This window comes from Myotis lucifugus, unplaced genomic scaffold (genome assembly GCF_000147115.1).
Source record: "Myotis lucifugus unplaced genomic scaffold, Myoluc2.0 scaffold_2, whole genome shotgun sequence".
Classification (NCBI taxonomy): Eukaryota; Metazoa; Chordata; class Mammalia; order Chiroptera; family Vespertilionidae; genus Myotis; species Myotis lucifugus.
In genome coordinates, this window is record NW_005871050.1 from 180,180 (window position 1) to 197,409 (window position 17,230).

At 40.1% G+C, this 17,230-nt stretch overlaps 2 pseudogenes; both read right to left on the minus strand.

Annotated features, from left to right (window-relative positions):
- Positions 1-1,593: 1,593 nt before the first annotated feature.
- LOC102427275 lies at positions 1,594-2,250 on the minus strand (annotated as a pseudogene).
- Positions 2,251-6,294: 4,044 nt separating this feature from the next.
- Positions 6,295-6,691, minus strand: LOC106697963 (annotated as a pseudogene).
- Between the last annotated feature and the right edge of the window lie 10,539 nt (positions 6,692-17,230).

The following is a 17,230-nucleotide window of genomic DNA, read 5'->3' on the forward strand; positions in this document are numbered from 1 at the left end:
GTGCTTGTTTTCTACATGGTCTTCAAGCTAAGCATGATTTTTGTATTTTTAAATGGTTGGAAGAAAACAACAACATTTCATGACACATGAAACTTATAGGAAATTCAGATTTCAGTGTCTATAAGCAAAGTTTTATTGGAACACGTGTATGCTTCATTTATTTAAGTATTGTCTATGGCTGATTTTGTGCCAAAGTAGCAGGGTTGAGTAGTTGGAACAAAAAATCTAATCCCTAAAATATTTACTATCTTCTCCCTTCAGAAAAACTTTGCAAACTTGTTCTCTATTCTGTTCTATTGTCATATTTGCCTATTCTTCTCAGTTTAAACCTATTCTTTTTTTCTAGTTTCTTAAAATAGATGCTGAGGCCATTCATTTGAGACCTTTCTTCTTTTCTAATATAGTAATTCACGCCCCCTTATCCATGGGGGATACAATCCAAGACCCACAGTAGATGCCTGAAACCTCAGATACCGAATCGTATATATATTTTCTGTTCATGTCTTCAACACACAAATTTAATGCATTTTCCATCTTAGCTAAGAACTTATTATATACCCTGGTGGTAACTTTTGCAGTTTGAGGTGTGACAGCAACACTAGCACTTATTTCTTTTTTGTCTTCACAATTTCATGGATAGAAGATTTATTTTTACTGTAGACCTTAGAAACCTCAACATATAATTTATTTTATTTCCTTATTAAGTCTAGAACTTTCACTTTTTCACTTAAAGGAAACACTTTATGGATTCTCTTTGGCATATTTGAATTGCCAGCATCATTACTCTGGTGCTTTGGGGCCATTATTAAGTAAAATAAAGGTTACTTGAACACAAGCACTGTGATACCTTCATAGTAGATATGATAACTGAGATGGCTACTAAGTCACTAAAAGGCAAGGAGTATATACAGTGAGGAGATGCTGAGATGCTGGAAAAAGGGATGATTCACATCTCAGGTGGGATAGAGTGGACAGGTGCAAGGCACCATCACATTACTCAGAACAGCCCACAAGTTAACTCTTATGAATTTTTATTTCTGTAATTTTCCATTTAATATTTTCAGACCATGGTTGACAGAGGGTAACTGAAAACACAGAAAGTGAAATGCAGATAAGGGAGGACTATATTGTATAGAAGTCTAGTGATATAAATTTGCCCTTCTCCTATAACTACTTCTTTAGCAACTTCCCCCAAATTTTGGTATACTGTGTTTTCATTTGCATTTAGTTCAAAGTACTTTCTAATTTCACCTTCAAGTTTTTTTTAATATGTTTTTTATTAATTTTAGAGAGAGAGAGAAGAAGGGAAAGGGACAGATACAAACATTGATGAGAAAGAAACATCAACATCAATAGGCTGCCTCCTACACACTCCCCGAGGGATCGAGCCCACACCCCAGGCATGTGCCCTGACAGGGAATCGAACTGGCGACCTCATGGTGCATGGATAGATGCTCAACCACTGAACCACACTGGTTGGGCACTTTGAAGGTCTTTCTTTCTCTCTTTCTTTTTCTCTTTTTTTCTTTCTTTCTTTCTTTCTTTCTTTCTTTCTTTCTTTCTTTCTTTCTTTCTTTCTTTCTTTCACTGTCGTAAATTGTTTATTAGGTAAGAATTTTACAAACATTACTTATATTAGCGGTAACGGTGGAGCTGGAGAGTATTGCAACTTCTGCAAGCTGCATGGTGAGAACCACCAATAGTGTGGTGGAATTTGTGGCCCTTCCCAAGGTCACGGCTCTTGTGAGCTGCACATGTCAGCCCTTGCATCTCCCTGTGATTGTGGACTGATTTGGTGATCCATTGGTTGTCTGGATTTCTTCTGATAACCTTATGGAATGGATCAATGAGGATAACCTCAGAGAATTTGTACGTGGAATCTTCACCAACCTCGTAAGAATTCAGAACTCCCAGAGCCCCACAGTGGCGTCCAGCTCTCTCCTTGGCAACAGGCTGAAGACTTCGGGCAAACTTTAGCTGGTTAACAACATGATTGACAGGCTTGTGGTAGGTCACACCCTTAGGAACAGGGCGTTTGGGGCCTCCATGGCGCACACCAATCAGATATATGACATAACCTTGCTTGGCCTTGTATCCCAGCCTGCATGCTTTGTCAGGTGGTGGTGGTGTGGGGGAGGGGCTGTGGAGCACAGAGAGATGGCAGTACTGCCAGTAGTGCACCCTGAGAAGGAAGCGCATTACATTGGACTGCTTCCTCCATGGCTCCTGGATGTACTTCTAAGCGCCCATTTTGGTTTACCTTATGGCTGCAGCCAGACGGAAAGCTCTAGTTTTCTTTAACCCATGGTTTACTTAAAATATGTTACTAGTGTCTCAATATTTAGGCATTTTCAGGAGATCTTTCCATCATTGAATTTTAAATTTAAGTATATGTAGTCAGAGAACCGTTTTCATATTACTTGAACCCTTCTAAATGCATATGTTCTATCCTGGTTCATGTTTCATGTGTATAAAATATTTATTCTATTGTTCTTGGGTAGAATGCTCTACAAAAGTGAACTGGTCAAAATCATTATAGAAATGTTCAGGTTTAGTATATCCTTGCAATATTTCTGTCTACTTATACCTAAAATTGAAAGTTTTACTGAAATCCTACCCATTTTTAAACTGAGGCAAAAAGAGCACATATTTGAGGTGTGTTTAAATCATGGTTCTATCACTCATTATTTGTGTGTCCTTACATTAGTCATTTCACCAGCTGGGCTTCTGTTTCCTTATCTGTAAAATGAGTATAATCATAGTACCTACTCCACAAGTTCACTGTGGGATTGTGTGAGAAAATATCAGAGAATTAGATATTCTCATGTGGAGTTTCAGAGGACAAGAATTGATTTCACAAATTTTTGTATTATTTGGAAAATTAGTAAGTTTGTAAAGGTTCTTGTCAGTTTCAATTCTGCACACCTTTAAGATTGCTATTTATCTGGCCATGTAGTCACCAGCAGTTTAACCAAAAGGGATGTAGACTGGGTGTTAAAATGTCTGGGAGCAATAATTGAAAATAATATAAATAAATTTCATATAAAGAATAGTGGTTGTTAATAACATTCCCACTTCTCTAGATCAACCCAAAGGAAAATTCAAAAAATAATGGGCTTAATAAAAAAAATGCAGGCAACAAACAAGCAGAAACTATTCAGGTGGGCTTTCAAAAGCCAGACTAAGAAGAAATTGCACATAAAATATAGTTGCACTCTGCTGAAAAATAGCTTCTCAAATATATCATCATCATTTTCTAGCATCCAGGGAAAGTCTGTTTAGGGCAGCATAGTGGGGATAACTTAAGCATGAAATTTAATATCAGAAAAAAATGGGGATGAATTCCATACTTCACAGCTCACCATCAATGTAACCTGACCTAGGCAGTGATACCTAGCTCCCTGTGCTGTAGTGAGAGTTGCATGAACTTTCATTAGTTAAAGGCCTGCACTCTGCCTATCTTTGCAAAGGAGTCCTTTAGCTTTATAACTCTTCTCTTTATTAATGTAATGGACTGGCCTGGGTTTTCAGAACTTCTTCTCCACTCTTTTGTTGTTTTTTTAATTAGTCTTTTCCAGAGAAAAGTCAGTGTGGATTCATGGATTGCAAATAATCTGAGCCCACAATTCCAGCCTGAAATTCCTTTGTCTTTGGTCAATTTCCTATCCCACCCAATTGTTCAAAACATCACCAATCAAATGCAATCCCTGAAATTCAGATTAATGGCTGCCCTGTTTCACACTCTCAGCAGATGACCTTGACTACTTTGTCATAGGGAATATCCCTGAGATGTCTGACCAGCCCTCAGTTATTTTGATCCCACACTCATCTTTCCTTATCATTTCCCTCTCAGAAGAACTGTTTCTCCTTTTTCTAACCTGGGCTTTGGATCTCAACCTTCCTAATTCCTTAGGGGCTTCTTTCCATCATCTTTCCTCATCCCTTCTATATTCCAATCTCATGTTCTCTATCAGAGCCTTTCCATAATCTTGGAAATATGATCAAATTTCTCTTATCATCATAACACCAAAATCAAATCCTTCTCTTGTGACCCAACATCCATCCTGGCTACTTCCCTAGTTGTCCTTCCTTTTATAGATGAGCTTCTTAAACACTTGTCTATGCTTATCATCTCTACTTCCACAGTTCTTCCATGTTCCCTAATGCACTATTTTATAAGTTATGCCCTCAACAGTTCACAGAATCTATTCTTATTCAGGTAACTAATTAATTTATTATTGTACACAATAATAGTTAAGATGTAGTTTCTGTTACTGTAACAGAAAATCTGAGAGAAGAGTGAATTAAACAAGTTGGAAGTTGACTTCTCCCTCATGTAATTATCTGGAGGTAGGTAGCCCAGGGCCTGTATAGTGACAGTACTCGATGAGAAATCCAAGCTCCTTCTACCATTATACTCTGCCATCCCTAGGATATTACCCTATCTATCTGTATGGTCAAAGATGGCTCACCATGTCCAGCCAGTAAAAAGAGAGGGATAAGGAATATCTTTTCCATTTAAAGCAAAAACCCAGATACTGCACACATCACTTCTGTCCACATTCCAATGCCCCAAATTTAGTCTTCATTTGAGGTGGCCATATGCCTGGATTGATATTATTTTATTATGGAAAAAGGAGTGAATAAATATTGCATAACAAGTAGCAGTATTTGCCACACTAACTACATCATCTTAAAAATTGTGCTAGCACATGTGAGGTCAGGGGCTGGTTTCTAGAAGTGCCCTCCTAGTTTAATCACCCCCAAATCCACTTCACCAGGTCTCAGAACTGATTTACACTCCAAAACTTCTGTTGTGGATGTTGGGTTCTTTCTTAGACCTGCATAGGGATGTGGCAATACAAGGAAGGTAGCAGACAACAGAGAGACTCCTTGAGAACAGGGTTCTTGCCTAGCTTGTTCATTGCTATATCTCTGGAACCTAGTAAAATGTTTAACACATAGTAAGTGCTCAATAAGAATTTAACAGGTAAATGGATGTGCATACATGTGTTTAGTTAAGGGAATATGACAACAGATTTTACCATCTTTAAAACCTTAACAAGATCAAGGAAGAAGCTTGAGTTTGAGGCAGTAGAAACGAGAGTCATTTGATGAATCTGATGATGCCACTCTCCTTTCTAAGATCTGTTAGGTTTCCCCATTGCTTTGTATCAGAACTCAATCTTATCTTATCCTACTCTGAAAAACATAGTTTTATCCTAGATGAGTGACTATATAAACAGATGGGTGAGTGGGAGGATAGGTGTGTGCAGGATCAAGGTGGTCTCATGCTTGAATGTTTCCCTAGTGAGAGGTCCCTTCTGGAAGAAATGTTCCTTGTATCTCTCTAAGTTTTTGTTGTTGTTGTTGTTGTTGTTGTTGTTGTTGTTGTGTGTGTGTGTGTTCTGTCTAGTCTTCTTGAATGACCCCTAGGTCAGGGAGAGTAACCAGAGACACTTCTTTAAACTGTAGATCCTTATGCTCTTACCAGGAGAGTCTTGTTTGGGAGCACCCTGGTTTAATAGTGATTGAAGGCCTACAGGTAGTGATGAAATTGGGTAATTCATGTAAAGGAGGAGTAACACTAGTTGATGTAAATTGGTAAGGTCACTTATGAAGTCACACATAGATGTAAGTAGATGTCTGGATGGGCTTGTCCTTTACAATACTCCATAGTTTTTAGGCAGGTAATTTCTCAGTGCAAAAATAGCCTCAACCAATTCCCTGTATTCTGGATTTTGATACCAGGGCAACCCCAAAATATCTATGTGTCCTTACTATGGAGGGGTGGAGTTGGGGATTAAAGGAGTCCAGGGTTTCAGATAACTTGTCCGAGTTATCCACATTCTAGTTCACCTGGCACTTGGCAGATGGGGCTATCCTGCTTTCCTTTTGGGAGCCCATGCCAAGAGTAATGGGTATATTATTAAGTAATTCACAAGGTAAAAAACCATTGTCAATTATTCTAATTGCTCCAACCACAACATTTGAAAAGTCATTTTTCAGGTTTTCTTCTCATGGACTCAGTCAAGTATCTTTACTCTGGAGAGGTCCAAATTCATGAATATCCAGGCCTCTCCAAATTGAAAAAAGAGGTAAGGGAAGTGTGGAAAGAAGTAGCTGTCTCCTACCAACACAGTGCTGAGGCCAAGGGGGATCATGACAGAGCCTGAACCTCAGTTCTTATTTTTTAAAATTGGATTTGGACCCCATCTGCTTGCTCTCTCTCTCTCTCTCTCTCTCTCTCTCTCTCTCTCTTTCAGTTTTATAACTTTATTCGACAATCAGCAGTTAGTTCTCATCCACATTAACTGTCGATTTTTGGAAGTGGTGATAGGAATATAGGTAATCAATATATAGAGCTTGTTTGTTGAATCTTTATCCTCATTATATTTTCTGAATAACTGCACCTGGATATGGTATGGGACATTCCTTATTCCTTTAGTCTAGACTCTAGACAGTTTTGTTGAGCCTAATATCAATGTGTACATTTGGAATTTCTACCTACTTCATGGTAAATTTATATCTCTTTGAGTGCCTGAGGGGCATGTTTTTTGAAACCCACTCCATGGATGCACTTGTGAATGTTGATGGTGTGTTCTCTGGTCACTACCTAGTTGATGGCAGAACAGCCCTTCTCACCACACTTCTTTGTGGGAGCCGTTATGCCAAGCCCAAGTTGGCCCATTTGTTTTCATATTTATAATTCAGGAGAGTAGCACATGTAGGTTGAATAATGGATACATGCTTCTTCCTGGGGCCTGGGTGGAGACTGACATTAGTAGATCTTCCTTCTCTGTGGGTAATGGCATTTCCTGGCAATCCATATATATAAAACCCTAATATGCAAATAGACTGAACAGTGGAACAACCGAACAACTGGTCGCTATGACGTGCACTGACCACCAGGTGGCATGTGTGGACCATGGCAGGCGTCGGCAGCAGGTGGCAGAGTGCAGAACATGGCGGGCATCAGCCGTGGCGGGATGGTGGAGCAGGTGAGCAGGGGCACCAGACCAAGGCGGGGTGCTGGTTACTGTCATCGGGGCAAGCCTCTGGTAGTTACTGAAAATTCTTTGCTCCCAGGTGCAATGGTCCTGCCCAGCACTCACACCTGCTACCAGCACCAGCCCCGCTCGCACCCACTGCTGGCACCCAGCACAAGCCCCGATCGCTTGGCACCTTCAGCGAGTGCAAGCAGTGGCTGCAGCCCCAAATCACTCCTGAGGGCTTCTCCACCTCCCCCTGCTCCTGAGGGGTGAGCAGGGCCAAAAGCCACCTCTCACACCCGCTGATGGTGTTGGCCCCGCTTGCACCCTCTGCTGGCGCTGGCCCCAATCGCGTGTGGTGTGGTGGTGGTTGGAACGGGGCTGCTGGCAGATAAAGGACCAGGGGCCATGGTGGAAGGGGCCAGGCAGGAGCATGGAAGATGAGCCGAGACCCGCCTCTGTGCCCACCGCAGCCTCATGGCCCACAGTTCCTTTCAAGATGCACGAATTCGTGCACTGGGCCCCTAGTAGGTTATAAGTTTTCCAGACAGGGTACATAGACTTTCCTAGTGAGACTGTCCAAAAGCTGAAGTGGGGCAGCAGATGCAGTTGTAAGTGTTCAACCAGTTCAAATCTGATTTTTCCTGAGAGGACTTCTTAGAACTATGTCCTTATAGTATGAGATTTCCAACTCAGTCTCAAACCAACGGCTATAATTTGGAGGCTGATAGACAGACTCTTTCTCTAGATGAAATGGCAATATCATACTTTAACAAGGGCATTACATATTTCCTCTTTATAATCAGGAACCCAGCATTATGATCTTAGCAAACATTGTCAAGCCTGCCTGAAATTTTTCTCAACATTTCAGAGTTTCCCAACAAATCTTTTGGAAAGAATTATAACGATAGCATAAGGGTAGAGGTGCCTGATACGTTAATTCCTGCCAATTCCTTGGGTAAAATCCTACTGAAGGCAGATCATTTTAGCTGGGTACTAAAACACTCATTCCCAGTCATTGTGTCCCTTCATTACAGAAACTAGAAAAATGAAATACTAATTATTCCAGAATTTCTTGCAATTAGGGCAGCCATATAACAAAATTCTAGTCAGTAAGTTAGTTATAAGCTGCAATCTGCTGGAGGCTCCTGGTGACCATCTTGTGATTATGAGGCAATAAGCATGAGTGTAAAAACCAAAAAAAATCAGGTTGCTGAATATAAAAATAGTCCCTGGGTTCCAACAGCATTGCTGAGCTTTTGAACCAGTCAGCAACTGTCTGCCTTTAGACCCTTTGTTATATTTTAGAAAACATTTATTATGAGCAGATTTTCTGCTACTTACATACAATGCATTCATAATCAGTACCCTTTACATGGTTCCCTGCGCCCTCAGAATAAGGTCTACACTCCTTAATATGATAAACAAAGCCCCACATGATCTAACTAGCCCCTGCCTATGTCCCACACCTTGTCTCTCCCAAATTTGTCCTTGCATTATAGGATCTGGTAATGCAGAGATAATTATTTTTCTTTATTGATTAAGGTATTACGTATCTGCCCTTATTCCCCCATTGCCCCCCTCCCCACTCTCCTACTCATGCCCTCAACCGCCTGGTGTCTGTGTCCATTGGTTAGGCTTATATGCCCCTTACCCCCACCCTCCCCTACTTTCCTTCTGATGTTTGACAGTCTGATTGATGCTTCTCTTCTCTGGATCTGTTTTTGTTCATCAGTTTATATTGTTCATTATATTCTACAAATTATTTAGATCCTGTGATATTTATCTTTCCCCAACTGGCTTATTTTACTTAGCATAATGCTCTCCAGTTCCATCCATGCTGTTGCAAATGGTAAGAATTCCTTCTTTTTTACCACAGAGTAGTATTCCATTGTGTAGATGTGCCACAGTTTTTTAATCCACTCATCTGCTGATGGGCATTTAGGCTGTTTCCAAATCTTAGCAGTTGTAAATTGTGCTGCTATGAACATAGGGGTGCATATATTCTTTCTGATTGGTGTTTCTAGTTTCTTGGGATATATTCCTAGAAGTGGGATCCCTGGGTCAAATGCGAGTTCCATTTTTAGTTTTTTGAGGAAACTCCATACTGTTTTCCACAGTGGCTGCACCAGTCTGCATTCCCACCAGCAGTGCATGAGGGTTCCTTTTTCTCTGCATCCTTACCAGCACTTGTCTTTTGTTGATTTGCTGATGATAGCCATTCTGACAGGTGTGAGATGGTACCTCATTGTCGTTTTGATTTGTACCTCTCAGAGGATTAGTGACTTTGCGCATGTTTTCACATATCTCTTGGCCTTCCTTATGTCCTCTTTTGAAAAGTATCTATTTAGGTCCGTTGCCCAATTTTTGATTGGGTTGTTTATCTTCCTTTTGTTAAGTTGTATGAGTTCCCTGTAAATGTTGGAGAGTAAACGCTTATCGGTGATAACATTGGCAAATATGTTCTCCCATGCAGTGGGCTTTCTTGTTGTTTTGTTGATGGTTTATTTTGCTGTGCAAAAGCTTTTTATTTTGATGTAGTCCCATTTGTTTATTTTCTCTTTAGTTTCCATTGCCCTAGGAGCTGTATCAGTGAAGATATTGCTTTGGCATATGTCTGAGATTTTTCTGCCTGTGGATTCCTCTAATATTTTTCTGGTTTCCCATCTTATGTTTAAGTCCTTTATCCATTTTGAGTTTATTTTTGTGTATGGTGTAAGTTGGTGGTCTAGTTTCATTTTTTTGCATGTATCTGTCCAATTTTCCCAACACCATTTGTTGAAGAGACTGTCTTGACTCCATTGTATGTTCTTGCCTCCTTTGTCAAATATTAATTGAGCATAGTAGTTTGGGTCGATTTCTGGGTTCTCTATTCTATTCTGTTGGTCTATATGTCTGTTTTTGTGCTAGTACCAAGGAGTTTTGAGAACAATGGCTTTGTAATAAAGCTTGATATCTGGTATTAAGATTCTTTCTACTTTGTTCTTCTTTCTCAGGATTGCTGCAGCTATTAGGGGTCTTTTGTTATTCCAGATGAATTTTTGGAGAGTTCGTTCTACGTCTGTGAAATATGCCTTTGGTATTTTAATATGCCGTTGGGGAGTTCATTGAATCTATAGATTGTTCTGGGTAGCATGGGCATTTGAATGATGTTGATTCTACCAATCTATGAACACAGTATGTTCTTCCATATGTTTATGTCTTTCTCTATGTCTTTTTTCAGTGTCCTGTAGGTTTCTGAGTATAGGTCTTTTACATCCTTAGTTGTTTATTCCTAAGTATCTTATTTTTTTTGGTGTGATGGTAATTGGGATTGTTTTTTTAATGTCTCTTTCTGTAAGTTCACTATTGGTGTATAAAAATTCCATAGATTTCTTGGCATTAATTTTGTATCCTGCTACATTGCCGAATTCATTTATTAAGTCTAATAATTTTTTGATGGAGTCTTTAGGGTTTTCTATGTACAGCATCATGTCATCTGTGAATAATGACCAGAGCTGCTTTTGTTGTCCTAAGTATGCTATGCTGTCTCATGCCTCCTAGCTCCATCTCTGCTGGCAGGAACTGTCTTCCTTATCTGTGGATCCCTAAAATATAGCACAGCAACTTATAATAAAAAACTACACCAAAATGAAATTACTTGACTGTCTTCTGATAACAAAATAACTACTTAATGACACTTGTACATTTTATGCATAATTTATTTAATATTTAGCATCTCTTCATGTATGCAAAGAAGTATGTCAGGCTGATGGACTGATATCAAAAGGTTTCTATGGCATAATGTTAATGAAACGACTATCAGAAGAATGTACCTAGTATGATCTGTCAATGTAAAATATAAACCCCAATAAAACTATGTGTATCCATATATATATATATATATATATATATATAATAGATATAGATATAGATATAGTTCAAGTAGAGAATGGGCCTTGGAAATATAGATCGCAAAATGTTAATAGTGGTACATCTCAGGAGGGGCAAGGCCAAGGGAATGATATCATTTACTCTAAAAAAAATCTTTATGGTTTGAATTTTTATAGCATAAATGTATTCACATGTAAATTGTGAAGTTAAATTTATAAAACTTAAAAGGCTGGAAGAGGCATAAGAAAGCATGAGGGAGATGGAATCTAAAAAATGCAGATTCAAGTCCCTGCTCTGTCACCCAGTAGCTGTGTGGCCTTGAGTGATACTCTCTGTGAGAAGAGATCAAAGAACTTGTATGCATATATACAGTTTCTCATCTGTGAACTAGTGTTTCATTCATTTGTTCTTTCACTAACTCACCAAACATTTGCTGAGCACCTACTTGAGTGTAAAGCACTGTTCTAGGCACTAGGGATGCAATGGTTAGTATATAAACCTCTGTCCTCGTGGAGCTACAATTTAGTGGGGCAGGTAAACAGTAATCAAATAATCAGACAAATCAGAATAAAATTGCATGTGTGAAAGTGCTGGAAAAGATCAATGGAATAGAATAGAGACCCCAGAAATTAACCCAAGCCATTATGCTCAATTAATATTTGACAAAGAAGGCAAGAATATACAATGGAGTCAAGACAGTCTCTTCAGTAAATGGTGTTGGGAAAATTGGGCTGATACATGCAAAAATGAAACTAGACCACCAACTTTTACCATACACAAGAGTAAACTCAAAATGGTTAAAAGACTTAAATGTAAGCCATGAAATCATAAAAATCCTAGAAGAAACCATAGGCAGCAAAATCTCAGACATCTCTCCTAACAATATATTTATAGATACATCTCCTAGGGTAAAGGAAACTAAGAAGAAAATAAACAAATGGGACTATATCACAATAAAAAGCTTCTGTACAGCAAAAGAAATCATCAACAAAATAAAAAGTGAGTCTACTGTATGAGAGAACATATTTGGCAATGATACATTGGATAAAGAGTTAATATCCAAAATATATAAGGCACTCATACAACTTAACAAAAGGAAGACAAAAAATCCAATTAAAAATGGGCAAAGGACTTAAATAGACACTCTCCAAAGCAGATATACAGATGGCTAAGAGACATATGAAAAAGTTCTTGAAGTCACTGATCATCAGAGAGATGCAAATTAAAATGACAATGAGGCATCTCCTCACACCTGTCAGAATGACTATCATCAACAGATCAACAAATGACAAGTGTTGGCAAGGATGTGGAAAAAAGGGAACCCTAGTACACTGCTAGTGGGAATGCAGACTGGTGCAGCCAATATAGAAAACAGCATGGAGTTTCCTCAAAAAGTTAAACATTGAACTGTCATTTGACCCAGTGATCCCACTTCTAGGAATATATTCTAAGAAACCCAAAACATCAATCAGAAGGATTGTATGCACCCCTATGTTCATAGAAGCACAATTTACAACAGCTAAGATATGGAAACAGCCAAATGCCCATCAGTAGATAAGTGGATAAAAAAGTGGTGGTATAGTTAAACCATGGAATACTAAGTAGCAGTAAAAAAGAAAGATCTATCACCATTAGAGACAGCATGGAGGTACCTAGAGAGTATTATGCTAAGCGAAATAAGCCAATCAGAAAATGACAAGTATCACATGATCTCACTCAAATGTGGAATCTAATGAACAACATAAACTGATGAACAAAATAGATTCAGAGACATAGGAGCATAGAACAGACTGGGGAACCTCAGAGGGAAAAAGAGGGAGGGTGAGTGGGTGGGAAGAGATCAAAGAACTTTATGCATATATACATAACCCATGGACACAGACAATAGGTCAAAGAAGGCCTGGGGTGAACAGTGGGGTTGGCACAGAAGGGGTCAATGGGAGAAAAAAGAGGACATATGTAATATTTTCAACAATAAAGGTTTAATTTTTAAAAAGTGCTAGAAAGAAAAGTCCATGGGGTCAGGATAGCCTGTAACAAGAGAATCCTATATAATAAAAGCCTAATATGCTAAGTGTCTGGTCATCCAGTTGGCCATTCAACCAATCAAAGAGTAATATGCTAATGATGTACTAAGGCTGCTCAACTTCTCGCTCTGACGTGCACTGACCACCAGGGGGCAGACGCTCCTACCAGTAGGTTAGCTTGCCACTGGGGTCCGACTGTTTGGGACTGAGAGAGATGGGCCGGACATGCCCTGGAGCCCTCCTGTGGTCCCTCCCTGGCTGACCAACCTCCCACATCCCTCCCCGGCCCCAATTGTGCATCGGCAGGGTCACGGCTGGCAAGCGCAGCGGCAGTGGCGGGAGCCTCTCTCACTTCCGCAGCAGCACTAATGATGGGCACTTGAAGTCCAACTGCCGACTTAGGCCCGCTCCCCGTGGGAAGCAGGCCTAAGCCAGCAGTCGGACATCACCTGAGGGCTCTTGGACTGTGAGAGGGTGCAGGCTGGGATGCGGGACCCCCCCACCCCCCCCACGAGTGCACGAATTTTATGCACTGGGCCTCTTGTTTGATATAATCAAGATCATAGAAGGCTGGATTTTTTAAAGGGTGGTAACTGAATGAGAAGATGGCTTGAAATAGATGAAGAAGGACATTCTAGGAAGGGAAACAACACGTAAAAAAGCCTTATCATGACAATACTTGAATTATTTAAGATTCTAAAATAAAGCTAAATAAAGCTAGTGTGGCGTGTGTGTGTGTGTGTGTGTGTGTGTGTGTGTGTGTGTTTGGGGAGAGACAATACTGGTATAAAATGAGGCTGGAGAAGGACATTGGTGTCAGACCACATACAGGTCAATAATTTGGTCTTCGTCCTACCTGTAAGAACTATGTGATGCTATGGTAAGCTCTAAGCAAGGTGCCAGCATGATCAGATTTGAGTTTTGCAAAGTTCATCTGGCTTTGAGGAGCATAAATTAGATGGGGGCCAGAGTAGAAGCAATGAGACCAGTTAGAAGGCCATTGCATTGGTCCAGGTCAGAGCTAACTGGGGCTTGGATCACAGTGGTAATAATAGGGATAGGGGGAAATTTTATAGCCTCAAAAGAAGCATTTAACATTTGGTGATGGATTGGATATAGTGATAAGGGTGTGGGGAAGAAGAAAGAGTAGGAGTCAGGGCTGACTTCTGTGTTTCTGTCTTAACTAACTCAATAGTTGGTAAGGTCATTTGTTGAGAGTGAGATCACTGGAAAGATATTAGGTCTTGAGCAGAAATTGTGGGTTTGGGTTTGGACCTGCTGATTTACAGGTGATTTAGTGGCCCCTCTCACCTCCCTTATTCTAATACTACATAATCAAATACTACTTAAAAATTCAACACTCTGCCAACATTTCATATCCTCTTCTCTGCTTTATTGTTTTACCTTAGCTCTTCTTATTTTTTAGTTTCCATTTGTCTTGTTTATTGTGTTACCCCACTAGAATGGAAACTCCATGAGAAAGGGAGTTTTGTCTATTTTATATATTGTCATAATCCTCAGCATCTTGAGCTGTGCTTGGTATAGGTAGGTACTCAATAAATATTTGTCAAATGAATGCACAAATGAATTTAAGTAACAAGTCAAGTAGGCAATTGCAAATACTGGTCTAGAATGCTCAGAGAAGTCTGGGCTATGTAAAGATGTTTGTCATCCACCTTAGGAGGGGTCCTTACTGTAGCTGTGGGTTTGGTTGGCATCACCTAGGGAGATGGAATGAAGTGAGAAAAGGGAGCAAATTAGTACCTGCCTCAGAAGATTACTGTAAGGATTAATTGAAATAATAAAAGTCAAGGATTTAGCTGGTGCCTGGCACCTGGTTGGTGGTCAAGGAACGTTAGTTGTGAATAGTGTTGTAATTACAGACTCATGGGACCTTAAGAACAGTGGACTAAGTGGATGGCAGGATGTGTCCTCTAGCACCCTTACCAGTGAGCTCTCTACTTTTGTCAGGTGCTGATCAAACAAGCATGGTTCTGCTACTTACTCTGCTGTGTGACTACATCCAGTTACCTAAGTTTCATGAGCCTCAGATTCCTCACCTGTAGCTCGGTGTTGATGGCAACACTTTTCCCACAGGACCAACGGAATATTTTTAGCACTTCGCAATCTCTGGCACCTTGCCCAGTGTTACTGGCACACAGTAAGGGCTAAACTAGTTATTCATTGGTAGAAAGTCCATTTGCCTTGGCATCAGAAAATACAAGCCTTTTGATTTTGCCCAAACCATATATCCCTGAAGATCATCATAGCTAAGTCACAAGAGTGTTTTAAGCACCAAATGAGATTGTGTATCTTTTTAAAAAGAGTCATGGTAGCTCCCAGGGATATTTTAACTTCAACGGGGGAAAAATACATGAGAAAGCTGAGGCAGAGATAAAACAAGGGTGGGGAAGTAAATTAGGAACCAGAGCTAAGAAGAGTATGGAAAGTCTATTCCATGGGGAATTCAAGCCTAATAAGATAATATGACCAGATATGACACATGAAGGTGGCTAACCCTCTCCTGTTTGCCTCCTTCAATCCAATACAAACAAACATGATACTCAGGTGAGGTTTAAAATAATGCCAGCACTAGCCATGCCGCCCTCCTCACCAAGACCCCTTATAGTTCTCAGCAGAAGTTTGGGGTTGTCCCTCTATGTCTGCTCTCTCCCCAATGGTCCCTTGGCCTGTTCCCAGCAGATCACAATGACTAATTTCCTTTCCCATCTCTTCAAGATATCTGGAGTGTTCCTTTAACCTATTCATGGGCACTTCACATGACTGCTCTAGGGAATAAATCCACTGGTTGCACTAGTTTAATCCAAGTATTTCGCTAGTGGCCCCCAAATAATCCTTCTTCAAACATACATACACCACAGTTCAAAGGGGTCCCCCAACCCAAGGGGCTGTTTGGTAAGTGTAGGCATTGTATGGTCCTTATCCTCTTAGGGTTATGCTGCATGTTAGATCAGCCTATCAGATCTGAACTTTGGAGCACCCAGAATTGCCATATTATCTTCAAGACAATGTTTCAAGGTCTGGTCAAACTTTATAGAGCACCTACCATGAAAAAGGGCAATACAAGCATTAACAATAGTCCCTGACCTCTAGTAGCTCACAATTTAGGGTGGGCATTACAGAGCCATACTATAAAAATAGCTATAATTTATTGAATACTTGGTATGTGTCAGGAACTATGCTTTACCTGTATTATCTAATATTCTAAAAATAACACTGTAAATTAGATATTAGTATTATTTCTAGTACACAGATGATGAAATGGAGGGCTCAAAGGGTTAGCAGATTTACCTAAGGTCACATATGTGGTAAGCATTTCCAAGTTTGGTCTCCTAAGTCCATGCTTGTTTTCTTAACCATCTGGCTACACAAGGAAGGCTGTTTCAAGTTCTTAACAGAGGTACTAAGTGTCCTGGGCATAAAGGGGAAGGAGAGATTAATTTTGTATGGAGGCATGAAAGTGGAGATGGTAGATATACCCCAGGGATGAAGTTTATTGGAGTAGGGATTTGATATATATATATATATATAGCAGATGTGTGGGAGAGCACTCTGGGTGATGGGACTACACCTGGAAAGGCACAGACTAAGGAAAACACAAGGCATGTTTAGTGAAGTGGATAGAGAATAAGATGAGGCTACAGTAGGGGGCCAAATAACAGCAATGAGCTTGGAAAGGGAGATAGGGGCCATATGTGAAAAAGGGTGTCAGTAGAGCTTTAAATGCCACAAGTTAAGAAGATTAATCATAACTGGCTTATGCCTCAAAAAGGGCACTCATTTGGCTAACTGCCTTGTACTATGCCTCTTACAGCATCTGAACATGTCCAGGTTGCCATGGTTCAGTGGTGTCTTGCTGGTCATCTATTTCAAGGTCTTTACCCTGAGCAAATTCCTTGACTTTCTTTAGGAACTAGCTCATGTCTCTAGTGGGAAATACAGCTGTTCACATCCTGATAGGTACCATATCACTGTTCCCTTTGGGGTATACCCTGACTACAGGGCACTCTAACTGCCTGGACCATGCCTGGCTCTACCACTCAACTGTTCCTCTATGGCAGATCATGGGGTGCATTCATCTCTGCATCACTGAAGCCCATCACACTGCAGGGCTCAATATTCTGTGGAAGGAAGGAAGGAAGTGGTTGATTCTTATTCACCTTGATAACTTCTTTATCACAACTCAAAACATTTAATACCACAAAAGGGGAACATAGCAATTTTCCTGCCTCTGCTCCCTCTGTGTTTTGTGCTTAACAACATTCACAACAATAAAATCCACTTCAACTTGATGAGCAGTTCCAGGCCTCTATTGTG